This window comes from Delphinus delphis, chromosome 9 (assembly GCF_949987515.2).
Source record: "Delphinus delphis chromosome 9, mDelDel1.2, whole genome shotgun sequence".
Lineage (NCBI taxonomy): Eukaryota > Metazoa > Chordata > Mammalia > Artiodactyla > Delphinidae > Delphinus > Delphinus delphis.
Genome location: NC_082691.1, coordinates 38,924,737 through 38,952,618, shown reverse-complemented (window position 1 = coordinate 38,952,618; position 27,882 = coordinate 38,924,737). Strand labels below are relative to the sequence as shown.

At 37.7% G+C, this 27,882-nt stretch overlaps 1 protein-coding gene across 2 annotated transcripts in view; it reads right to left on the bottom strand.

Annotated features, from left to right (window-relative positions):
* Positions 1–4,231: 4,231 nt before the first annotated feature.
* The window catches only part of CRPPA (CDP-L-ribitol pyrophosphorylase A), a 362,199-nt gene continuing 338,548 nt past the window's right edge, over positions 4,232–27,882 (bottom strand). Inside the window, exons 11-12 of one of the 2 annotated variants that reach the window (XM_060020425.1) lie at positions 7,187–9,197; positions 4,232–4,252 (exon numbers count right to left, since the gene is read on the bottom strand). The gene's annotated coding sequence lies outside the window, so the exon portion shown is untranslated. Of the gene's footprint in view, positions 4,253–6,175; positions 9,198–27,882 lie in introns of those variants that run through there. The other variant, XM_060020424.1, reaches the window with a different exon arrangement.

Below are 27,882 nucleotides of genomic sequence, written 5' to 3'. Positions count from 1 at the left end.
CACTTAACTGGTGCCTACCAATCCGGGCAAGGCAGCAGAGGAGGCTCCAAGTGGGCCTGGAGGACTGACTCCCAACCACTGCAGAGAGGACCCATCAGGCCTTGGCCACTCCTGCCACAATCAGGAAACTCCACCCGACACTATGTACCAGTTTCTACTGCAGTTCCTGAGGATGCAATGGTGAGCAAAGCAGACAGTAAATTCCTGCAACCGTGAACTCTTACTTTTGGGGGGAAAGTGGGGATGGGAGACAGGGAGCAAGCGAGGTAAATATGTAAAATATACATTATGTTAGATGCTAATGATTGCTATGGAGACAGATAAAAGAGGCATTTTGCAATTGCAAGTAGGTTTTTACGGTTGAAACATTGTTACTTTTCTTACAAGATTGACACATACAAACATATCTGAACATTTTTTGAATAATCCTTGATATTTTCTGCACGTATTACCTCTTGGGATAACGCCCCAAGTCTCTCAGCCAGTCTCTCTGCCAGTAAATGGGGAGTGAGAATTCAAACTCAGGACTGGCTGTCTCCAAAGCACATGCTCTTTCCACTACCCACTTTTTTTTTTTTTGCGGTGTGTGGGCCTCTCACTGTTGTGGCCTCTCCCGTTGCGGAGCACAGGCTCTGGACACACAGGCTCAGCGGCCATGGCTCACGGGCCCAGCCACTCCGCGGCATGTGGGGTCTTCCCGGACCGGGGCACGAACCCGTGTCCCCTGCATTGGCAGGCGGACTCTCAACCACTGCGCCACCAGGGAAGCCCTACCCGCTATTTTTTATAATAAAATATAAATGAGTTTTAGATTTGCCACATCTCAGTTCTTTTATTAATGTGCATATAATTAAGAATTGATATCATTTAGAGAAATCACTGAATCTAAGTAGATTAAAGCAAATGCCTTTGGGTCTTTCTAGTCATAAGGCCATTCCTGGAAAGTTCTGGACACCTGTCTTAATGCCTAGTTATTGCTCAATCTGAAAATGGTGCCTTGAGTTGGACCTTGTTAGATGGTAACCAAGATGGCTGCAGAGTTGGTGAGGTGTGTTTGATGTTATCTGTACATTCTCCCAGAACTGCTCTAGTCCTTCCAGTTTATATATTGAAACGCTCAGGAATAATCACCATTCTTAACAGACTGGATCTTGTCCAGGCCCAGATTCTTGGGCTTCTCTGAATCTCATATAATGGCCCCGGAATCAAACCCTATTAACTGCTAAGGACCACCCAGGAGTAGCCCTTAAACTGGTTGTAGACATATCGAATTTCCCAGAGCTCCTTCAGGCTAAAGTGGGTCACCCAGACCACACAGAGGCAGGACAGGAGATCTAGTGGAGTTTTGGGTTGGACTCTACTTCCAAAGAATGTGTGATGTCTTCTCCAGCACCGAGAAAAGCCAGAAAGGCTAGAGCCTATTCACTCATGGAAACAGCTTGGATGCAGTGTATCGTCCTACCACTTGGCTTCAGTAATGTGCGTGAGTATCCACTGTCCTCATCTGAGGATCACAGCTTATGAATCCTAAATTGTGAATTCTCCCAAGAATGTTGTAAAGCCATCTGTCCAATCTAGCCTAACCAATAGATTAAAGAAAGCTTTCACTTTGTTTTCTCTCAATTGTCTCTGTCTGATTCTTGGTAAATTCAGATTATTTTCATCAGTATTTTTCTAGAAAATTATTAACTAGGTAATTATATGTGCATTACAATTTTTAGATGACATGTGTTATATATGTGGAAGAGTCACATCGTTTGTCATTCAGTTTATTTCTGCCCATGAGTTTTGGGAACACCTCAATCAGAAATATCTACAACATGAAGATTATATCAGAGTGAATTCTGTGAACTGACAGTAGTAAATTGGGATTTGCTTTACTTTTTTTAAAGCCTGATTGTGCTGGTACAGTACTTGACCTTACACCTAGTTGTATGTCTTTGTTTTATATGAGCAAAAGTGGAAAGTGATAAATGAGCATATTGAACCATTCTCTAGCTGAGAATTTTTGACCTTCTGAGTATCTATTACCACTGCCATGTTCTAAGCCTTTCTACTAAATCCCTTGAGCAGTCCAAAATTGATATTGTTATTTAGAAGAAATTTTTCTTCTGTAAAGAGATATTAGCATGGTTATACTACAAGTCACCATATAATCTGATCTAAGCATAGCAATGCCTCTGAGAAACCCAGGATGCTGCTTTTCCTTTAACCATCCATCAACCCGATGACTGAGAATGTAAGACAATTTTATTTATGATATTCCACTTTCTGCCGAAACCAAGAACAAGAGGTCTCATCAGTTTATAAAATATTTAAAATTTCATCTAAGATAGATAAATAGATGTGCAAGTGATAGTTCTATAGAGAAAAGAGAAAATTCTGCTAATTTGTCTATTTCTTGAATAAGAGGGGTGGAGGGCTAACCCAAGAGTCATTTGTCAACCACCATGTGGAATCACTTATGCCAGACCGGGCCATCAATTAAATTGGAAAGCACTGCACTGCACTTTCTAGATTGTAGAAAAAATGCTTATACAAATGAAAAAGAGGGAGCAGCAAGACTGTACCTAGTTGATCCAATCCCCCAAGTTCCTCCAGTTCTATTACCATAGACTGTCTTTCATCACCTCCTGGATTTTCACTACAACTGCACTGCAATACCAGCATCCAGTTACATATCCACACCACTGGTTAGCAGACACCCTAAGAAATCTCTCCAGTTTAGTCATTTATGTGTTAGTGAGCAGGGAGCCCCACTTCCCTCATTGCCACAAAACTTACTTCTGCAGGACTGGAGTGATGGCCAAACATTTACAAGCCATTTTCTTTGGCTGACAATTTAGTTTTTAAACCCTTAATGGAGCATCTGCAACTACTGTTGTATTGACATAATTTCAAATGCAGTTGTGTTTCCAGTAATCTATGGCAGTTTTAAAAGTTTGAAGAGACCAGGAGCTGGAGACAACAGTAGAGCAGATGTGTTTCACTGGGATTTGTTAATATCTTACTAAGCTATGTTATAGAGACATTTCAGGAGGCAGGCATCAGCTCAAGCAACAACTCATCTTTAAACACACATACTTCCATGTCAAGTGATAAAATGAGAACACACAAGCCACCGAACACCCAGCCCAGTATGCAACTATCATAGATATATATAAGGTGAATGAGTAAAACAGTCTCTTAAGTTACATGAGTTCAAGGAGCTTCTATTCCAGGGGTGGGGGGTGGGGGTGGAAGGGGAGGGAGTGGCAAAATCAGATTGAAACAAAAATAACAAATAAGTAAATTACAATTCTTCCCAGAAGGTGACAAGTGCAATGAAACGATGAACAAGTGGAACACGGTAAGGGAGCTCCAAAGTACAGGGATTGGCGAGGGGTGTCAGGTCATAGAATCTTAGTCAGTATACTGTCTGACAAAGTGATATTTGAACACTTAAAGGATGTGAGGGGATTAGGAATTATTTTAAAATAATAAATTATCAATTAAATATGAAAGTATAAAAACTTAATATGATAAATTGCACAACAATCTGATAAACAGAGCTGAAAACTAAGTAAGTTGTCAGAGAGCAAGAATGACGGTAAAAACAAACTTTCCTCAATTCTCACTGTGCTCTTCCCAACTGCTTCTTTTCCATAACTCCCTTCTTCCTCATTTCCTGCTTCGCTCTTCTTTTCTTTCCCTGACAAATTCACATGCTTCTTCTCCCTTTATAGGTGTACTTTTTAAATTACATGAATAACTAGAAGTGCTTCCAAGAATACATTATTATTTTCCCAGGAAACCAACACACCCACTTACCTTATTCTTGCTAGAAACACCTTTTTTTCTTTACTCAGGTTGTGACCATCGGAATTATAGTAAGCGCTGTCTCATTTAATGATTTTAATTTTGTTCCTAAAACCTTGCCCTAAAGTGAAAGGTCGTAAATTGAAAGCAAAATTCATTAATTTTAAAGGGAAATTACGAGGTATATTATTCCAATCCAAAATACTCAAAAAAATTCTATAGACTGGAATATATATATATCAAGTGAACAATGAAAACAAGTTTATATAAATAAATAGTATGAATAAATACAAACAAGAGTTTGAAAATAAAAGTCTGAACATAAATCGTAATGAAGTTTATTTTACTCACCGAGGAAGGAAGAGACTGAATAAGGGATGGCAGTCACAGTTGGTGCTTATCTTCAGACAGGAATTTGAAAATTGGATCTGCTGGATATATTAGTTTCCTACGGCTGCCATAACAAATGATCACAAGTTGGGTGGCTTGGAACAACAGACATTTATTCTCTCATAGTTCTGAAAGCCAAAGGTCCAAAATCAAGTCCAAAAGCCTTGGCAAGCCTTCTGGAGTCTCCGAGGGAGAATCTGTTCCATGCCTCTCTCTTAGCTTCTGGAGATGGCAGGCAATCCTTGGCATTCCTTGGCCTGTAGATGCATCATTTTAATCTCTGCCTCTGTCTTCACATGGTGTTCTCCCTCTGTGTCCCTGTGTCCAAATGTCCGTGTTCTCATGAAGACATCAGTTGTTTGATGAGCACTCACCCTCCATTATGATCTTATCATGACTTGACTACATCTACAAAACCCTATTTCCAAATAAGCTCCTATTCACAGGTACCAGAGTTCAAGATTTGACCTTATCTTTTTGGGAGACACAGTTCAACCCACTGGAAAAGAATTTCTTTAAGACTGTGATGAAATAAAGGCTAAACCTGAGAGCAGTGGAACACGTGGACACACGTGGAAACATGTACAAAAGAGACTATAGATTCAGAAGATGCAACATCTGTCTTCTCACCTGGCATCCTAACGCAGAGCAAAAATGTTTTGTTTCATCCAGACATGATGCTCGATTTGAATTTGTTGCAAATGATATTCTTATTAGAAATTATTGTGTTAAGTAATTGGCAATTGTGACTTTTCCTGGAAATATATTGTTTATAGTTTTCAGTACATTTTGGGATGAAACCGTTATTTCAAAAAAGTGTTATTTTGAGAAAAGTGAGCTGTTATGGTGAAACTGGTCAATTGAACAGTCATAATGTGAAGTAAATCTATATCTTTAGATTCAAGAGCAACTCAACTGTAATCTAGATTCATCATTTATTTTCATGATAATATACTAAAAGCAGTATTTCCAATGTATGCTACTGAGTAGGCCCTTAAAATTCTTAAATATTCCTATAGTGTATAATTTCTGCATAAAAATGGAGGGAGAGAAAAAAGATTGTTGCCATGTGGATGTTGCAGGTTCATTTTCTGATTAAGTAATTTGAACACCAACTGTTATTGGTTGAATTATGTTCCCTCAAAATATATGTTGAGGTCCTAACTCCTAGTACCTCAGAAGGTTATTTGGAAATAGGGTCTTTGCAGATGTGCTCAAATTAAGGTGAAGTCATTAGGGCCCTAATCCAGTATGAATGGTGTCCTCATAAAAGAGATGTGGACAGAGTCAGACACTATGTGAAGAGGTTTCACGAACCTTTATCTTCACATAGATAAAGGCAGAACACCATGCATGTACAGATGAAGGCTGAGATCAGGGTGCGGCATCTATAAGCCAAGGAAAACCAAAGATTGCCAGAAAACCACCAGAATCTAGGAGAGGCGTGGCAAGGATTGTCTCTTACAGCCAATCCTGTCAATACCTTGACCTTGGATATAGCCTCCAGATCTGTAAGACAATAAACTTCTGTTGTTTAAGCCACCTAGTATGTGGTATCTTGTTATGGTAGCCCCAGAGATGAATACATCTCCTACTGTCAGAAAATTTTATGCCACTTGGTGTGAAGGGGGCTAAAATTGATATGACATAAAAATTTAAAGTTATTTATTATATGCCATGGACCTTCAAGTTTGGTCTTGAACAATGGAAACCTCAAATACTGAATGCCAGGGGTCTATCCTATACTGGAGCTTCCCAGTACAACTGTGTCCCTACCTCTCTGGGAGAGTATGGTTTAATTATTGCTCCAATGAGAGATGAAACTCAGGTTCCTATTACAAGGGTGGTCAGTGGATGAAGTTGCATCTCTTCTCTTTCACTTTGGGTGACTTAACTCCAAAGAGGAGTCTGAGATGGCACTGAAATGTAACATATATGTAGCAGTAACTCCTCACTACCAGCATAACCTCCACGTTTTTACTCCTTCCTTTGTGAGAGAGGATAGCGGAAGGCAAGTACCCAGCTAAAAATATATTTCTCAGCCTCACCTGCTCAAAGGATGCTCAGTAAGATGCACGCACATCTTATAGGCAAGATGTGATAAACAGCTGGATGAGACCTCTGGAAAAGTTTACTAAGCTGACAAGTGCCCCTTCTTTTCTTCTTCCTCAAAAACTGGTTGTAAGGTGTTGAGGTCCAGCAGTCACTTGGGGACCATGAGTGGAAGGCTAAGAAATTCATCCCAGAATCCCTGACACTCTTGTGCTATTGAACAGCTATCAGTAACTGCCTATCTCTATACTTTTTATTGACTGACAAATATACATAGATATTTAAATCACACAAGTCAGCAGCCTGTCACTGGTAGCCAAATGCAATTCTTAACTGATATAAAAATCTATTCTTGCAGTAGACACTCCCTTGGTTTCCAAGTTTCCAGTTAGCTTGATCTGAACTTGTCACACTTTACAATGCAGATTAATACACTAACATTCTTCATTTTTTGTCACTGAAATAAACATTTGACCATGAGAACGTTACTGCACATTTCAAGGAACATACTTCTAATGAAACCATAATAAATATGTTTGCTCTGAGGATTATTCTTGTTTTATCAGGTGACTACTTCAGAGATAAAGAAAATTCCCCCTCAAAAAAACCTTTAAATTACTTAATTTTTTTAAAATTAATCAGAACAAGTAATCAAGCCACAAAATGGGTAAGACCTAACTATCTGGTGTGAGTTTCACAGAGTTTTCAATTTTGTGGGCAGCCAAAAAGAGATGAAGGTGGCAATGGTTATTCACTGATTCACTGAGACCTCTCCAAATAGCTTCACTAGCAGAGGAGTGGAAATTAAAAAGGAAGAATATGAGGGATTCTTTGGGGATATTAACCACCTTTTTGGAACCCAAGTAATGTCTAGAGCATAATTCTAAGAGTACTGGTAGGTGTAACATGGAAAACACTTTAAAAAATATACCACAGAACCACTTACCTGGGTACCTACCAGGTAAGTTTGTTTTATTCATGTCTTATGGATAAGAGATAAATGGAAGCCATTCTTTGCTTTTAATAATTCCTCTTTCCTTTCTCCATTCAAAGAAAAAATTTTAAAAATAGAGGAAAAAGAAGGCGATCATCTGAATTCCTTAAAAATTGAGGTTACAGCATTGCCTAAGATTAAGCTTATGTAATCTTCAATATTATAAAGTTAAAAGCATGTGGTCAAAATGTTGTTATTGTTGTTCTTTTTTAAAGAAAGTGAGGTTTTAAGAGATTTCCCCATGCTTTCCTAGTTAAAAGAGCTTATTAAAAACCTATGCTTTTTTCTGCAGTTTCCCCCTTAAAATTGTATTATTTCACTTAAGAAGTCTTAGCTCAATTCAGTTACTTGGCGTTGTTTCTTTGAAGGTGTCATCGTCCATGTGAAAAAAACAAGTTGCCCATGATGACCAAGTACCTGAGATGCTTCAGATGGTTTGCCTTTTCTTTTTTTCCTTTTTTTTTTTTTTTGCGGTACGTGGGCCTCTCCCTGTTGTGGCCTCTCCCGTTGCGGAGCACAGGCTCCGGACGCACAGGCCCAGCAGCCAAGGCTCACGGGCCCAGCCGCTCCGCGGCATGTGGGACCCTCCCGGACCGGGGCACGAACCTGCGCCCCCTGCATCGGCAGGCGGACTCTCAACCACTGCGCCACCAGGGAAGCCCTGCTTTTTCTTCTTGGCTACAACATCTAGGCTCAGCAAAACTGTCTTAGTCAAGGGCACAGGTAAAAATATTTTTAATTGATCACCATTCCAGAACAGTCAGCCAATAAAGCCTTTTTAGGATAGCTCTTCCCGGGCTTATAATAAGCTCTTCCCGGGCTTAGGATAGCTCTTCCCGGGCTCACTCATTGACAATCTTAAGCAACAGCAGACTTCACTTAAAAAACACACTGTAGTTCTTAGCCAAAGGAACAAAAGTCACAAGTGGTTCCAGCATTCTCGTCTTTCTTTCCTCCTAGTTGCAGATTGTCACTTTAGGACTTCTGATTCTGCTAATATTGTAAGTGCTTCTTCTTCCCTTCCAATCACCATTCTCTCATCTTTTTATTTTCATAGCCATTATCCTTCCAAATCCTGTTTCTGAATGACATCATTCTCGAGTTCTTTGACATCTACCTAGATACTTGAGTGTAACATCTCAAACGTGTTTGGCATCTTGGAGTATAATGAGATTTCATGTTCATTATCTTATTCCTGAGGAGGCAGGTCAGGTAGGGAGAATCATAAATACAAGTTCTGACACTGAGGATCAGAACAGCTACTTATAACTCAGCCAGTATCACATATATGCTAAGTGACAGAGCCAAGACTTAGCATCCAGTCTTCAACTTCCTCGTCCAGCTCTTCATTCACTCTGCTGTCTTCTACACTCACTTTTGAAATGGGTACTTTTGCCCCATCAACTAGGAAGGTGACTGAAGTGACTCATGGGAGATAGAATTCTCTCCCAGTCAGACATGTCTCCAAATCGAATTATTAACATTGCTGAAGGTTTAAGAAGCTACTAAGGTACAGAAAAATGTTATTTTGAAACAAACCATTTACATTATGTTACTCTCGACAGTTAGGTCATTTACCAAAACTATAATATTCAATGCCATTCATGCAAATCTAACACAAAGCCATTCTTAAAAGCTGAACAAATGACAAATGTTTCCAGAGGTATCCTTGGCCTGAAATATGTGGCTACCTTCGGGAATTTTATGAATCCTGGTACAGGATGTCATAACAATGTCTGCTTGGGTCAGAGAGCTTCTGCTCCGAGATTTACAGGACATTTGGCTTGTATTCTTTGTTCCTCTATCTCATCAGTTATTTCTAAGGAGACCTGTATTGCCACAGTCTTGAAAAATGGTCTTCAGGGTTAGGGAAGGATGAAGATTGGTGGCAAAAATCCAGTTTTTCTCCTCTGTTCTTCCAATTCCCACTTAATTTTAGCTGTCTGTAGCCATGAGAATCAGCCTAGCGTAAACACAAAAATAAGGTTGAATAAGCACACCCAGAGCCTAAATAAATTAAACCAAACTTTGTAGGTGAGGGTATGAGTAGCTGGAAGCTTAAAAATCATGTATACCTGTATTTTGTCTTGATTATTTTTGTTTTTTTCTTAGCCATCTTTGTTGGAGAGATATTCTGAGTTTATTTATTAGAGAAAAAAATATTAAAACTTCTCTCACATTAGGAAGTAATTTGCCGGGACTTCCTTGGAGGTCCAACGGGACTTCTAATGCAGGGGGCGGGGAGTTCGATCCCTGATTGGGGAACTAAGATCCCACATACCGTGTGGTGTGGCCAAATAAATAAATAAATAAATGCCATTTAAAAAAATAAATAAAATGGTTAAGATGGTAATTTAAAAAAAAAGGAAGTAATTTGCTGAGTCAATGATCCATTCAATAAGTACTTACTGAGAGCTTATTTTGAGAGACACTGTGGTAAGTACTGGGGACAGAATATGAACCAGACAAGTATGGTCTTGCCTTGATGAAGCTTACCGTTGATGGAAATGTACAAAAGTACAAATAAAAATTAAACATAATAAGGGCTGCAACAGTGAGAATATAGAATTCTATGAGAAAATTTAGGACAAAACATTCCTGTGGGTATAGCTAAGATTAAATACAATCCACTGTATATCTGGTTTAACTCAATTCAAACTTCCTCCTACTCTTAAGAAATTATATAGAAATAAAAATAAATAAGGGTGATATTATTATAAGGATAACCTTGAGCTTGCTATAACATAGAGAAAAATGTAGATCATTCTTAAATTTGAATCCATTAATAATTTTTGTATTCTATTAATTGCAATGTAGTGTCTTCTAATACTATGTGACATCCTCTTTCTAAATATGAAGAGATTATTTTGAACATTAGTTTAGAGTAAAATAAAAAGACATGCTCTTTTATGCTAATAATTTTTTTGTAACAGTAGGACTCCATCTTCCTTGATTTGTGTCTCGAAGTGGCTGCACTTATGGGTGTAATTCCATGTGAAAATAAAGCCACCAAAATCCATTAATATGGTAGGAGATGGGCAGCTACAGCTAATGTTCATCTGTACTTTTAATGAAGAAATTATAAATTATTTATTACTTTTAATAAAGAAATTATATTATTCTACAAGACGGTTAGTGCTTTAGTGCGGTCATACAAATATATCACATTTTCAAATTGCTCACCCAAATTCACTGCTAAGAAGGTATGTCTAATAACCTGATACCGATTTTAATAAAAGAATAATAATGAACTAGAGCACATTACAAGTTACTTTTCTTAACTCAGCAAATTTACATAGTGTTTCTACGAGAAATAACCAAGAAACCTTGGCAAGATTCTATACTGACGTTACAATGTCATTCCAGGGAAAGAACTTGCTGTGGTAGAACCGCTATAGCTCCACTGCAAAAATCTTAGCTCTGAGTTGATGATTTGACAAACAATACCAGCACCACCCAAACAATGAACATGAACATTTATTTCTATTTATGAATATGTACTGCTATCATATTGTTTAGGAAATATTTTCCACAAGAACTTTATTCCTATCATCAGGACAGCCTAACTAGGACATATGATAATAGATGCTCCAAGATTAGCCAGCTGTAATTTGAACATTTATCATAACTTGAAATACCTTTAAATTTTGATAGGAAGGATCCAGTCTATTGAATTTTAGTCTTGAGTCAGGCCAGAGCTATTTTGGTACTAATTTAATAAAGAAATACCTTGTTGAAGATTTACTTCTTCCTTGTCTTTTTAACAGTATACATATCCACTTGATCAGTGATGCAAATCTAACTACAGGAGATCCATGGAACTGACAGGAATCATGGTACTCCAATCCATAGAATCTGAGTAAATGTTTGCCAGACTCAGATTTACATCAGTCTAAAATAAATACCTGCTAGTTTCTCTATCTAGTCGTGTTTCCTAAAGGGCTACCAAGTCTGACAGCTGCTATAGCTATAGCTATAGGCAATCCTATTTTAGAGCTGATAGTACAAAAGAAAACAAAAAACAAAAAACCACCACACACACACACACACACACAATTTTTTTAATGTTCACATTTCTCAAGAGAGTAGCTGTCAGCTATCCAGGGAATGTGTCTATGTGGGCCAAACCACAGAGAAATATTCTTATCTAGTGTATATTTATTTTACCATTTGCCATATTATAAATATAATCCAAATTTCCCTTTCTTCATGAAATGTTAATACATGTGTTCTAATCTGAAGCTGGAAATCTGTGTCATACCAGTGCTCTTAAAAGAATAGCAAAATAAAAAATTTCATATTATATCCAGATATTTTTACTTAATACATTTAAAAAAATCTACATTTATATAACTAGCTTCAAATAATGATTAAATTATGCATAATATTAAAAAATAGAAAAGTGTCCTTAGTCTTTAAATACATTTCAAAAAGAAAGATTCTTATTCATGAATTAAGTAATATACTTTCTGTGAATGTTTTCATTGAGTATATGGTATATAGTACATGCTTGAAAAAGATGTTTGAATTTATTGAAAGAACAAATTAAGTATCTAATCGTATACATATATCTAATCACATTAGCATAATATTAACTGTGGTATTCTAAACATTCATATATCCAGTCCAATATAAAACTCTTTTTCACTAATTCACTTAAAAACTGCACTTTCAAAACAATAAAAAATAATCATACTTACTTTTAAAAGTTTCTTGCTGTCTTCTCTTTTAAAAAAATAACAGTTTCTAATTAAAATTTGACTTTTTAATAATTTGTAGCTTAAGGAATTTGAGCACACATATTTGTTTTCCTTTCCTGTGGCACCCCACTTAAAATGATAGTAAAACAAAAACAACAATAAAGAATACACTTATAACAGTGAAAGAAATAGAAGGACAACAAAAAGTAGATGAGGAGAACTAATTTTCTGGCAGTTGGGCAGCCTAGATACTCCAACATAACTTGCCCTGAAAATAACTAAAAATGCTGGATACAATGTACACAGCATCAGTTGAATTTGTGGGTGTGCTATAAAGAGGTGAGGATTATTTAGGCAAAAACTTGGTTTTACCTTGAAGATATTTGTCAAACCCAGGTAATCTTGAGCTATAGTTTCCAAAATTTCACAAATCATGGGGAAACATGAAGTAAACCCTAGAGCCAAGCCAATATGGAACTCTTACAGATGATTTTTCTACATAAGCCAGAGGGGACAAGGTGCCATATTCTTGATTTGAATATAAGTGAATGTTATCTCCTACAATCCCCTACTTTCCCACGCTCACCCTACCCCTCCAGCTTCCACCACCACCTACACCTTTTCTGCTAATGATAAAAAGAAAAATTTCCTGAATTGAAATTTGGTGCTGGCAGAGGAAAAAAAAATTAACTCACTTAAGAATTCATAAATAAGAATAGTTTATCAGTGAATTTTACAAATCAATGCTATACTAGCTGGAATGCCTAAAGAATTTTAGGTCATGAGCTTATTCTGAAGTGGTCCAAGATCAGTAGTAAGTACAGGCACTGGCAGAAATAACTTCTTTTCTGAGGGACACCAGTCTTAGACCAAGGCCTTAAGGAAATACAGGCTAAACTTCAAAGAAACATGAACTCATACTCAAAAATCACCAAACATATAGGAAATCAAGCACCATGAAGGAAAGCCAGCAGAATTAACAAATAGCAGAATCAGACAAAAATAGGAACAAAGAACAAGGGCAAAAATGAGAGAATAATAATGAACATAGCAGATATTAATCCAACTACATCAATAATCACTTTGAATGCCTAAATGCACCAATCAAAAGATAAGACGTTGGGCTTCCCTAATGGCACAGTGGTTAAGAATCCGCCTGCCAGTGCAGGGAACATGGGTTCGAACCCCAGTCCGCGAAGATCCCACATGCCGCGGAGCAACTAAGCACATGAGCCGCAACTACTGAGCCTGCGCTCCAGAGCCCGCGAGCCACAGCTCCTGAAGCCTGGGCGCCTGGAGCCCGCGCTCTGCAACAAGAGAAGCCACCGCAATGAGAAGCCCGTGCACTGCAACGAAGAGTAGCCCCCGCTCATCACAACTAGAAAAAGCCTGTGCACAGCAACAAAGACCTAACACAGCCAAAAATAAATAAATAAGATAAATAATAATAAAAAAATTTTTTAAAAGTACACGTTTAAAAAAAAGATAGACGTTGTCAGAGTGGATCTAAAAACAAGATCCAATTATATGCTGTCTACAAGAAAACCACTTTTAATATAAACACAATTATAGATTAAAAGTAAATAGAGAAAAGTATACCACACTCACACTATCAAAAGAAAGCAAGAGTAGCTATATTAATTTCAGACAGAGCAGAACTCTGCAACATCATCGATCAGCTGGGTATAATTAACATCTAAAGATTACTTCATCCAACAACAAAATACACATTCTTCTCAAGTTCATATGGAACATTCACCAAGATAGACGATATTCTGGGCCATAAAATACACCTTAACAAATTTAAAAGGACAGAAATCATTCAATGTCTGCTCTTAGACCACAGTGGGATTAAACTAGAAATCAGTGACAGAAAGACATCTGGGAAAGATACTGTATTTGAGAAAAGCCCAAAATACATGGAGATGACACAACACACTTCTAAATAACACCTGGGTTAAAGAAGAAATCTCAAGAGAAATTTTAAAATATTTCAAACAAAATGAAAATTAAAATCCAAATTCTCAAAATGTGTTGGGGGCTTCCCTGGTGGCGCAGTGGTTGAGAGTCTGCCTGCCGATGCAGGGGACACGGGTTTGTGCCCCATTCTGGGAAGATCCCACATGCCGCAGAGCGGCTGGGCCCATGAGCCATGGCCGCTGAGCCTGCACGTCCGGAGCCTGTGCTCCGCAACGGAAGACGCCACAACAGTGAGAGGTCCGTGTACCGCAAAAAAAAAAAAAAAAAATGTGTTGGGATGCAGAAAAAATAGTGCTTGGGGGAATATTTATAGCATCAAATACATATATTAGAAAAGAAGAAAGATTTAAAAATCAATCTTATAAGTTTCCAATTTAGGAGACTAGGAAAAAAAAGCAAATTACATCCAAAGTAAGCAGAAGACAAGAAACAATAAGAATTAGAGCAGAAATCAATAAAACTGAAAATAAGAAATCAACAGAGACTATCAATGAAACCAAAATTTATTTCTTTAAAAAGATTAATAAAATTGATAAGCCTCTATCCAGACTAAGACTAAAAGAGAGAGGACACATATTATTATTATCAAAAATGAAAGAGGGAACATCACTCTGGATTGCATAGACATTAACAGGATAATAAAGGAATAGTATGGACAACCCTATTCCCACAAATTAGAAAACTTAGATAAAATGAACCAATTCATTGAAAGACACAATTTGCCAAAATTCACACAGGGAGAAATAGACTATCTGAATACATTTATATCTATTAAAGAAAATGAATCAATAATTAAACCTCAGAAACAGAAAGCACCTGGCCCAGATGGGTTCACTGGTAAATTCTACTAAACACTTAAGGAAGAAATTATACCAATTCTCTACTATCTCTTTCAGAGGATAAAAGCTCAGGAAATACTTGCTTCCTAACTCATTTTATGAGGCTAGCATTACCTTAATTTCAAAACAAGACAAAGACATCATAAGAAAAGAAAACTAAAGACCAATATTTCTCATGCACATAGATGCAAAAATCCTCAACAAAATATTACCTATTTGGATCTAACAATGCATAAAAAGAATTATACACCACAACCAAGTGGGATTTATCCCAGGTATGTGAGGCTGGTTCAACATTTGAAAATCAATTAATATAATCCATCACATCAACAGATCAAAATAGAAAAATCACATGATCATATCAATAGTTGCATAAAAAGAATTTCACGGAATTTAACACCCCTTTATGATAAAAACTGTCAGTAAGCTAGGAATATAGGGAGTGAACATCTTCAACTTAATAAATAATCTACCAAAAAACCTACAGCTAATATCACACTTAATGGTGAGAAACTCCCAGCATTCCTACTAACATCAGGCAAGGATGTCCCCTCTCAGTCCTCCTTTTCAACACTGTACTGGAATGTCTAACTAATGCATAAGACAAGGGAAAAAAAAGATATAGAGATTGAGAAGGAAGAAATAAATGTCTGTTTGCAGATGACATGATCATCTATGCAGAAAATCGGAAAGAACTGACCAAAAACTCCTGGAACTAATAAGCAATTATAGCAAAGTTACAGCTTACAAGGTTAATATACAAGTCAGTCATTTTCATATGCCAGCAATGAACAAGTGGAATCTGAAGTTAAAAACATAATATCATTTACATTAGCACCCAAGGATGAAATACTTGGGTACAAATCTAACTGAAGATGTACAAGATCTATGTGAGGAAAACTGTAACACTCTGATGAATGGAATCAAAGAGTAACTAAATAAATGGAGAGATATTCCATATTCATGGATATTCCATATTCATGGAAGACTCAATATTATCAACATGTCAGTTCTTCCCAACTTGATCTATAGATTTAATGCAATCCCAATCAAAACCCCAGCAAGTTATTTTGTGGATATCAACAAACTGATTCTAAAATTTATACGGAGAGGCAAAAGACCCAGAATAGCCCACAAAGTATTGAAGACGAAGAACAAAGTTGGAGGACTGACACTACTCAATTTCAAGAGTTACTATAAAGCTACACTATTCAATACAGTGGAGTATCAGTGAGAGAATAAACAGATCAATGAAACAGACTGGAGAACCCATTAATAGACCCACACAGATGTGATCTTTGACAAGAAGCAAAGGCTGTACAAGGAGAAAAGATAATCTCTTCAACAAATGGTGCCAGAACAACTGGACTTCTAGGTGTGCAAAGAAAAAAAAAATCTAAACACAGACCTTACACCTTTTACAAAAATTAACTGAAAATGGGTCACATACCTAGATATAAATCACAAAACTATGAAAATCCTAGAAGATAACATGGGAGAAAACCCGGATGACCTTGGGCTGGCGATGACTTCAGATACAACATGAAAGGCACAATCCATGAAAGAAAGAATTGATAAGCTGGGCTTCATTAAAATTAAAAACTTCTGCTACGTGAAAACAATGTTAAGAGAGTGAGAAGACAAACCACAGACTGGTAGAAAATATTTGTAAAAGACACAGCTGATAAAGGTCTGTTATACAAAATATACAAATACATTTTAAAACTCAACAATGAGAAAATAAATGACCTGACTAAAATATGGGCCAAAGATCTGAACAGACACCTCACCAAAGAAGGCATACAAATGTAAAATAAGCATATAAAAAGATTCTGCACATCATGTGCCATCAGGGAAATGAAAATTAAAACAATAATGAGATACCACTGCATACTATGAGAATGGCTAGAATGGTGAGTGTTCAAAGCTGAAACACTGACAACACCAAACGCTGGCAAGGATGTGGAGCGACAGGGACTCTAGAACATTGTCGGTAGGAATGCAAGATGGTGCAGCCACTCTGGAAGACAATTTGGCAGGTTCCTACAAAACTAAACATATTCGTACCATATGATCCGCCAGTTACACTTCTTGGTATTTACTCCCCAAAGCTGAAAATTTATATCCACACGAACACCTGCACACATATGTGCACAGCAGCTTATTCATAATTTCTAAGACTTGGAAGCAACCAAGATGACCTTCAGTAGGTGAATGGGTACATTCAAGCTATGGATTGTTACTCAGTACTAAATAGAAATGAGCTATCAAGCCACGAAAAGACTTAAAGGAACCCTAAAAACATATTACTAAGTGAAAGAAGCCCATCTGAAAAAAGGCTACATACTGTGTCATTTCAATTACATTGCATTCTGGAAAAGGCAAAACTTATGGAAGTATAAAAGGATCAGTGGTTGCCATGAGTTGAGGGAGGCGGAAGGATGAATAAACAGCACAAAGGATTTTTAGGGCACTGAAAATATTCTGTGTGATAACATAATGATACATGTCATTACACATTTGTCCAAACCCATAGAATGTACAAAACCAAGATGTAAACTACAGACTTTGGGTCATTATGGTATGTTAATATAGATTCATCAATTGTAACAACTGTACTAGTCTGGTGGAGGATGATGTTGATAATGAGGGAGGCTGTACATGTATGGGGCCAAGAGTATATGGGAAATCTCTATAGCTTCCCCTCAGTTTTGCTGTGAACCTAAAATATTCTTATAAAATTTTTTTTTAAACATTAGCCTTAGGGAAATAAATGTTTTAGATTAAAAATAAAAACAAGTAGCAGAACACAAAATTAGAACTTACAAGTAGCTGCCTCTTTGGAGCAGAACTGTGGGTAGAAAGACATGTGGATTAGAGAACTGCTGTTTTTCATTATAAGCCCTCCTGTACTAGGTGATCTTTTTCCTATTAAAATGAACCACCTGCATCTGCATCGATAGATGGATAAATAAATAACACAAAACTAATGCAAAAGGACTCTTGCACAGAGCTCTTATCATTCATGTGACTAGTGGCTGCCCAGCCTTCTCTTACGTCCTCCACTTGACACTATTTTTACTTCTTTGTCAATATATGCTATCCCATATCATGAGGTACAATGATATCTCTCCTCCTTTGCAGGAAGAGAGTCTAAATAAATCCCAGAGCTGAACTGCAGGAAGTTTCTTCAACAGCTTATAAAATACTTTGTAATCACCCCTACACGGGAGCTGAGATGCATGTCAGTCATGGAGGAGGGAGAGAAAGAGGCAACTGAGAATCGCTGGGATCATTCAAGCTGATCATTCAAGCTAATTTATAGCCAGAGCACAACTAGAATTTAGAGATCTCCCCAAGCTCCACAGATGGCAGCTCAGCCCTCTGAACAGGAGTGCCCCTTAACTGGAACACACCTGAAGAGAGATGACAGTCCTCCACGTCTAGGGTTCACTCAGTGAACCTAGCAGTGACCCAGGACCAGCTAGCCTGACTCACCTCTGAGTCAGTCCCATTCTGTCTGTCCCTAGTTAACCTTGTATCAAGTTCCTTTGGTGGTGCTTTTGTTTGTTTGTGTTTTTAAACAGGCTTCACAACTAAAGATAATTTTGGAGAACAACATTTTCCCCCTCCCTTCATGTAGGATCAGGAATGACAAGCTATAAACGTATCCCTTAGTAAGGTAGCTGATGCCTTATTGGGTGGTTTGCCACCTATGCAATATCAAAAGGACACAGTTCCCTAGACGTTGTCAAGAGAGCATAAACTCATCAAGGGACCAAATGTATTCTCTTCCTCTACAATTAAAAGAAGAAAAGAGCAAAGTTCTAGTCTTGTCTTCCTATTGCTAGTTGTAATTCACTCGTCCCTCCAATTTGCTTTCCAAGGGCCTCCTCCCAATATATAACAACCCCAGAACATGGAAACCCCACATCACACCTTTCTAAAACTATCCTATGTTGACAAACAAACAGTACAGTAGAGAACTGTATTAAAGGGATGATTAATATCCCAGTTTTGATTTTTCTATATTTTGTTTAGTAACTCACCACATTTTCCCATGTCCTGTCTTTACTATGTATTTTCTAAAGCTTTACTTTATCAGAACTGAATGAATCTTGCATCTCATATCATCTTCAAAGCTATGCAAAGAGAGAAGAGAGAATAATTTCACAGACTGGGTTTCCCAAAAAGAACAGATCAGTAAGAAATCATTGCCAATCTCATGATGAAATATATTTATAGGTTTGGAGTACTTAATATACATTAGCACAATATAATCACCGAGATGACAAAATAACCACAAACACATCAGAATCCGTGTTTCACCTCACTGGACCTGCAGATGCTTTCCATTCTCACGCAAAGAGCAGAGTTTTTACAGAGCAGTTTACCTAAATCTGAATCGTAAATAGGGAAAAAATTATGTAACCAAAATATGTATTTACCCCAAATCTCTCAGGCATTTTAACGTGCCTATATGTATAGAGTGTGGGGTGCCCTTGCACATACGTGCAGATGAAGTTAAGATACCCACATACATGGCACGGACACTGGTTTTCGTGCTGTTCCTCCAACACACCACATGTCCTGCAGGCTTGGGGCTCTTCATTTACTGTTCCTCCACCTGCCACCCTCTCCCGCAGTTAGCAACACGGTTCACTCCAGCCACAACTTTACGCTTTGCTCAAATGTCACTTTCTTTGTGAGGTGTCCCCAGATTACCGAGTTTGAAATCACAGCTCCTCCATCCCAGCAACTCTGAACACTTCTTCCATGTTTTATTTTCCTCCAAAACACTTAATGCCTTCTATTGTATCTATAATATACTTCTTTTGTTCTCTAACATCAATCAATATGCCTTGCACACGGAGACCCTCAAAAAGCATTTTTTTGAATGCTTGAATGAATTTGAAGACGATGCAAATGATGTCAGCTTAGTATCCTGATAAACTTTTTAATGTGTCAGTTTTCCACTATAAACATGCATTTCCTTTTACATCTCAGTAAAACTATATATTCTTTCCAATGCCCAAATGTTTTGATTTTTTTTTTGCTCAAGAGATTTCTTAGCTTCCCCCATTTTCAATTGCTGTATCTCACTGGCCTTCTAGTCTGTCTTCATCCAGTGTTTATTTGACATTTCCTAGTTTATTGAGGACTACCTCAACAAAGAGGGGTTTTCCAAGCGAAAAAAATCCCACAAAGAAAAAAAATCAACCCTGCTACAGGAAAGAAGAGAAATTGCTGCAGGAGGTCATGTAAACAAAGTGAAAAATATCTGGGAATTATAGGCGAGTGGTCCACCCAGAAGGAGGGAGAAATTGGACTGCCCAAGGAACCCCTTGCTCCCATTCCTCAGATGAGATGTCTCTGGCAGGGGTCCCATCTACCCCCTCTCAATGGGCAATAATTTTCCAGGAGAGCTGTTCGGACACGTGGCTACTTTCCAGTCACTTGAGAAGTTCTCCAGCAACTGTCCTAAGATGTCTACAGCGTAGGTATGATTTCAGAAGATGAATCTGCCTGAATGATTTGTTGCCTGGACTTGGCTGGGACTTTTTCCATCTACTCTAATTTTTTTCAGTCTACATTTTTATGAGTATTGAATAATAAGAGTATTTTAGTTTAGATGTCTCTAGTAGCTGAGATCAAGTCTTAGACAAAAGACTTCTAAGACTGAAATACATATAGAGAAGAGTTCAGGATGACATCATGGTGTATGCACACCAGAAGTGACCACAAATAACCTACAATAACCTTTAAAATTAGTTTTTTCCTGACTTCATAAAACAGTATTTTATTTGGCAGGCATATATTGGCAAGCTCTTTCAAAAGCTCTGTTTGTTTTCTGTATCCAGGAAGACACAACCAGTGTTTTCACATAGGTTTCCTTCTATGCTGTGGTTTTGCCATTTTCTGCTTCTTTATGAGTAGCTGCTGCAGAATAGTTTTCTTTGAGACATTTATTAAGAGTAACAGGAAAAAAAAAAGAGTAACAAGGATATGAATGAAAAACCATCCGTATAACAATACAGGGTGGGTTTCTGCTTCCACATGCAATGCTGACCAAATCCAAAGGACAGAAGTTGAATATATCAACAGTGATACGGTTGCTTTACTCTGAGGTTATATAATAACATGCACCTGGATAAAAATATATTATAGTACATTGAAGGGAATCAGTCCATGTGTCCTTTGATGTGTTAATTAAACCCAAGGTTAGAAAGAGAATGTTGTATCGTAACCTAGTTTAAAAAAAAAAGTTATAAAATTATCCAAGCCAAACTGAGGTATAACAGAGAACAGGAAAATAATTTCAAAGTTATCTCATAGGTATGCCAATTGTTCTACTTAAGAAAAAAAAAAGTTCCTATTACAAAATAAGTGATATTTTTTCTAAATATTTTAATATAAAATCCGCTGAATCTGATTAATTTCATATTACTCAGGTTTTCAAATTAATTCACATCAGTTTTTCAAACTTCTACTGTTTCCTAGAAGACAAAGATGATTATGTATAAATCCTTTCAAATATAATAAAAGCAAAATTTAAATTTCCCAAATAAACAGCACTTCTAGAATAAGTCACTATATTTCATTTTCTTCTTTTGGTTCCTATTAATCTTTTACTGTCACACAGGCAAAAGAGGAAGGTTCCAATAATTAACCTTGTGCTGTTGACCTAACCAGAATTAACTGGCTATGCAACAATTTAGTTGTCCATATAAAAACAGGAAGAGAGATTTCCCCAAGTAACCCTTATTCACCATGAGAAAAACAGCTGGTGCTCTCTCTTTCCATATAAGCCTGTGAAGCATGGATGAAAGGATGTATATTTCTGATATCCTCTCTTGTAAATGGGTGGTTTTTTCAGTGGAAGTATGCCAACATTCAGTTCCTGAGAAGCAGGGGCCCCAAAAATTCTGGTCAAAATATTTAGAATTATATCTTTATAAGAGGAGATCTGTGAAAATGAACCAAGTTTCCTCACCAGTGTTACACGAATGATCACTGCAAAATAGTAGTGGAAACCAATACCTTTTCCTCCTACGAAAGGAGGGAAAGATTAATTCAAAAACATTGCCCTCCAACAACAAAAATCAAAGTTTTAATACCAGACTTCTTTGTGTCCTGTTTTCCAGTAGTTCTGCTACATTTCCCACAGTACACTCTGGGATTTTTTATTTTTTATTTTCGCTACGCATGCTCACACATCTGTTGCACATGTGTGATCAACCGACTAGATTTTTGAGCCAAATGTCCTGTTAAATGGACAGAGTGGGCAGAGTGTTCCTTTGAGAGCTAGATTCTGCCTCTGGTGGATTGCCTCCAAATGCAATGGTGTAATAAAGAAAAGAAATCTGCTCATTTGAATTGCATTGAAATGAACTGTGTCCTCTCCTAAAATACCATATGGTAATGATCCCTGGAGGTATGGCACATAACACCTAGGTCTGGCAGACTCCAGTGGAAGGCTGTAAACGTCCCTGCGTAGTCAGACTGGGAAAGGCAAGATAGTTGACAAGAAGCATGCGGGGTGAAACAAGAATCCTATCTGATGTCCCTCAACCAACTTGAAAGAAAGGAGATTGAACAAAGAAATCCTAGCAAGCTGTCCTGGAGAAATCCTTCTCCCACTAAAAAGCAGTTCTTGGATCTCACCTCCAGTAAAGTGAAACCGTATGGAAAGAAAGCTGTTTCACCTGAGCAGTAGCCAGAGTTGCTTTGCAACAAATTATCTCAGTAAGACTCAAGCGTATGTCTGCAAAGCAAAAGGCCGTCTTCATAATCAAACCTCCACCAGAGCTAAGAGCAGATGGATCAAGTAATCAGAGGCGCTGAGAGTCCTGCCTCTACTCTGCCTAGCACTCTCAGTGAACATGATCCTACAGCGGGTAGTGGCTGGTTACCTACACACCATTCTGTGAATCCTCTCAAGGGAGCCCCCCCCCACAACACCAGTCCTTTTTAGGGGGGAGAAATTCAGGTAACTCTGGTGGTGAGGTACTGATATGTCTGTATGCCAGACAATAGAAAAGAATAGCCTATTTTATCCTCTATAGCAATAGGGTACTGCTATAGAAATTCAAGTACAGGGTTTAACCACAATAAAACCCCAATAGCCATTGGTAGTTGTAAAATTTTCAGCTATGTCATCAGTTCAATTCTGGCCTTTCATTTTTCTTGAAAACAAATTTTCCACTAATTTAGTCCCTAATCAAATATGTTTCTAGAAATAATACAGGAAATTACCTCAAGACATGAAGTTATTCCTGCCTGAATTTTTTTCTATTCTAATAATTTGATCATACTGGTGTATGTCTGCTAATGGGGTGAAAGAATTCCTAAAACTTTAGTTTCTTTTCAATCATCACTTTTTCTTTTTCCAGAAGCTTTGACAACTGAAGTCCATCCATATACCCAAATTTAAATAATGGATTCATTATACTTGTTCTTAACTTTCCTGAAAATTTGTTTTTTATTTTTCATGTCAAATGTGACTTTGTGTTTTGATTTCTACAATTCCCTTGTGATAATTTTGAGGAAGCTCAGTTATGATTAATTATAAAACACAGATATTGAGGGCTTCCCTGGTGGCGCAGGGAGTCCACCTGCCGATGCAGGGGACACGGGTTTGGCCCCAGTCCGGGAAGATCCCACATGCCGCGGAGCGGCTGGGCCCGTGAGCCATGGCCGCTGAGCCTGCGCGTCCGGAGCCTGTGCTCCGCAGCGGGAGAGGCCACAACAGTGAGAGGCCCACATACAGCAAAAAAAAAACCCAAAAAAACCACAGATATTGAGTAATGGGATAATACTAGCTAGAACATATTGGGCAGTTTTATCTTAAATAAGTTAGTAGGAAATTAGTTAATAGTCACTCATTTAATCTTAAACAGAATCCAGCAAGATAGGTATTATTATTCTCCCTGTATTTTACAGATGAGGAAACTGAGGCTTGTCAGGATTCTGTAACATGCCTTCAGGTAAAAGCTGACAATTTGATTTGGCTGAGGTGTAGCCCTATCTTGTGTTTCCAGAGCAGCGTTCTGAAATGACTATTATACCATCATGTTAGAAGGCGTTTTGGTTTTGTTTTCGAAATTCAGACTCTAGAACTGGCATTTCAGACATGTCTTCTCTACGTTCTAAGATCATCAAAGGGGAAAATTCCATTTACCTCCATAATCTCATGGTATTTTTAGAAACCATCATGTAACTATTTTTCCTCCCTCAAATGTGAATCTTTTCCATGACTAAAGTATTAATCCATTGTGTCTAAATTCTGCCTCTAATAACATTATCTGAAAAGCTTAACTTTCTCTTCAATCTTTTCTTTCGTAGAAAAAAACCACGTTTCTTTAATTACCACAAAAGTCATCTTTTTCCCCTACTTTCTAAAGCAAGGTACTTTGCCAAAAGTAGAAAGTAAAAATACACAAATAGATTTGATTTTAAGATATTTTGAAAGAACTAAGTGTGTTTAATTGAAGTCCTCCTGTCTATAAGGTTTTCCTCTCCTTGTGTCAATTCTACTTGAGGACCTCTATGAATACCGGGATCACAAAAAATGGCTCTTGGAAATTGTGCAGCAGGCAGCTGACGTTTCCAGTGATATCCATATTTCAGAATAATCCTCCTAATGGCAACACAGATGTTTCTTTTTTTCATTAACTGTAGTATCTTCCAATTTAATACTGAAACACCAAATAAATGTCAGCTCTTCTTTGTTGTTGATAAAGACATTGGATTCTGAAGCAGTACTCACATTCATATATTACAACCCTGTTTATTGTTTCAACAGAGGAGTTCTGAGTGCAAAGTGTGTGGGAAGAATATTTATCTTGTTTTTACAGATCAGAAAGCTGATGCATAGAGATTAAATTATATTTACGAGGTCAATGAAAATATCAACAGAACTGTAATGAGCCCAACCTGCATTCCACAAAAGTCTAAAAATAAAGTAGATTTTCGAGTCAAATGCAACTAGCATTTTGAAACATATTATAAAATTAAACAATTCATATGTTCGTGCCTTTCATTTCAGCCTTAATTTAGGCTATCAACATTTTATTAGATTCACAGGAAATTCCCAGCACAGTTTGCCAATTGATCTAAAAGCATAAAGTCCAAAGGAGTCATATACATATATATATATATATATTTTTTTTTTTAGTTTAGAGGATGTATTTCTATAAAATGCATAGTATCATCTGTGCCCAGTAAATGTAAAAGTACTACATTTGCTTTTAGGTGGGGACAAGACTGCAGAAATACAAGTTCTCACACTTCTCAGCTCAATTCTAAAAGCAACTTTCTAAAGCAATAACTTTCTAAAAGCAATAACTTTCATTATTAAAATAATAATGCTACTAATTGTCCTGGATGTAAATTTGGGTGCAGCTATATTTCTTTTTGGATGTTTGGTATCTTTCTTGTAATCCAATTTATGACGATTCCCACAGGGAAGTAATTGGTTCTTGTGGACACACATCAATAATTGGTTCTTGTGGACACACACCAATAATCTCTATCTCTTGCTGATTTTAAGTAAAATTGTTAGCTAGGTTTTAGTGAAAACAAATAGCAGTCTCCACCTATTAGCATAACCAAGAATTTGAGAAATAAGCTCCTAATCAGATATATAAGCGTGGTCTGATAATATTCTTGAAAATTATTCCTGAAATTTCACATTTGAAATAAAATTAAGAAATTAACTGGGGTGGGGGGGAGGAAGGAAGAGAGAGGGAGGAAGAGGGAGAGAAAAAGGGAGAGGGAGGGAGGGAGGGAGGGAGGGAGGGAGGGAGGGGGGAGAGGGAGAGAGAGAGAGAGAGAGAGAGAGAGGGAAGCAAAGAAGCCCAAAATAAGGATTTTGCAGACTAACCTCAGACAGGTGGCTCAGAGAAGTCCAACTGCTGTTTCTCCAGATAGCATACAATGTGCTGTGTATGAAAACACTCATATATAAACAGGAATTGGAGCTCGGCAACACTTCTACTTACTTTCTCTTCCTCTCCCCTCCCTTCCCAATGTCCTTTTACTTCCTAATCTGCCAAATCAAATGCTAAATCAGGAGCAATAGCCTACAATTAGCCTTTTCAATTAAAATGTAGAGTTCAAAGTTGACTCCAGAGTGAGTAATTGCTTTTGAAAACCACAACCAGCAGGCAGCTGCCAGATTATTACAACAGTTTACTTAACCTCAAAACATCTGATCAATTTTATTATCTCAGCAGAAGAGAGATATCCTGGAGAGTAGGGCCTAAAATATACTACTCATCCTAGATGTCTGAGAGAAAATAAAAATTCCTCAACACCATAATATATCCTTTTGCCATCACCTTGCTGAGAAAACAAACTCAGATCACACTTTCTTCATTCGAAAGTCAACAGAAACTAAGAAATTGAAGGCGAAAGCATCATGATATCAGCTGGGGCAAAAGTGTGGGGAAGGGGGCCAGGAACAGACAATTTACAAAATTACAAGGTTTAAAAACATTCAAACATCCGGCTCACGCTGTTTGGGGTTCTTAATCATCCAGAAAGGAGATAAAGAGAGGGCTGCCAACCTCACCAAAACAAAGAAGATCACGTGTCAAGAATCCTGACTTGGCTGTCTCCACACTGCCAACCTTACTCTTCTGAACTCTTCTCTGAGGCCCCAGGGATGAAGAGGATTGAAATCCCTGTGTGATACGAATGGCCTGGGCAGCCCTCAGAGCTCCTGCTTCCACCCAGCAAGGCCAGGGCACAGAATACATACAACCTTCCGGGCCTCCACCCCTGGGGATTTTCCAGCCCCTTCTTCCTGATCCCTCTATGCCCATCTTGCCAGGCCTTCCCACAGACCTTTGGATTTCATGTCCTCACCGCTTCTGCAAGCCCACTGGCACCTACCACACTGAACAGGTGGTCTTGATCATTTCACCTTCCCCAGCAGCTTTGTTGTGATGACTGACTGGTTATTTTGTGTAAAGTGCTTAGAACCGGCCTGGCACACAGCAAGGGCTATGTAGGTTTTAGCCTTTTGTTTTTATAATTCACTCCGGATGCAGTCTTGACTTTTCTTTGGCTCTGGACCTGGCCCGTTGGGCAGTTCTACCCACTCTCAGGCCCAGCTCCTGGAACATCTCCTCAGATAGTCTGGATGGAGGGTTCAAACAGCTAGTTACCTGGGCTGTTTTGGTGTCCTTACTTAGGAGTCATGTTGTAAGAAAGCTTTGATACAATCATATCTCTCTCATCTTCCTAGCAATTTAACCACCTTGAACAGTGACCCCTAATTATAGTTATTTCCAAAATACACCATCATTCCCAGCCACAGAGGGGTACCTAGATACCACTAATTCCCATCACTACATTTGAGGAATATTAGTATTGCATCTTTTCTGCCCATTCTAGGAACTGTCAACTTGAAAGAAAAACAACATTCAGAGAACAAGTCAATTTAGGAAATGTTCATGGGAAATAAACCACTCATTTCTACAAAAAGGCTCTTCAGTGTCTGAAAAATCATGAAAGCACTGTCCAAATACTTATTCTTTCTTTGAGTTTTGTTTTCTGATGATTGTCTTTTACTTCTATTCCCCAATCCCATTTCACTTTTCCTTCTAGAACCATGCTAACATATTTGACAACCTTGAACTCCTAGGAATTCTTGTGTAATAATGTTTTGTGCATGTTCTAATATAAAGTGCATTGATTTATAACCTAATCATCTATAAAGGTTATTGATTTGTAAAAATTTTGATTCATTCTGTTTATTACTTTTAATCATTCAACCCACTGTTCTTACAGTATCTTCATGTTATTTTGTGTACATCTAGTTTATTGCTTTTAATTACTGCAGAGTACTCTAGAGTGTGTGCCCAAGTCATTTTTACCTAACCATTCAATTCTTGCCATTAATTAACAACAAAAATATTAACATCCAATACTTAATCTCACATTTGATCAACATGATCTAAAGTCACAGTGATTCTGCTAATTCATTTTTTTCCCTCCAATCTTAAGAGTTTTCCACCTGAATTAGAGACAAATGATCTCTCTTTCACTTTCTAGTAAAGATACAGTCAGAGAAACTAGCATTTTTTTCTTTTGAAATCTGATTGTTGGCAACCAACATGTT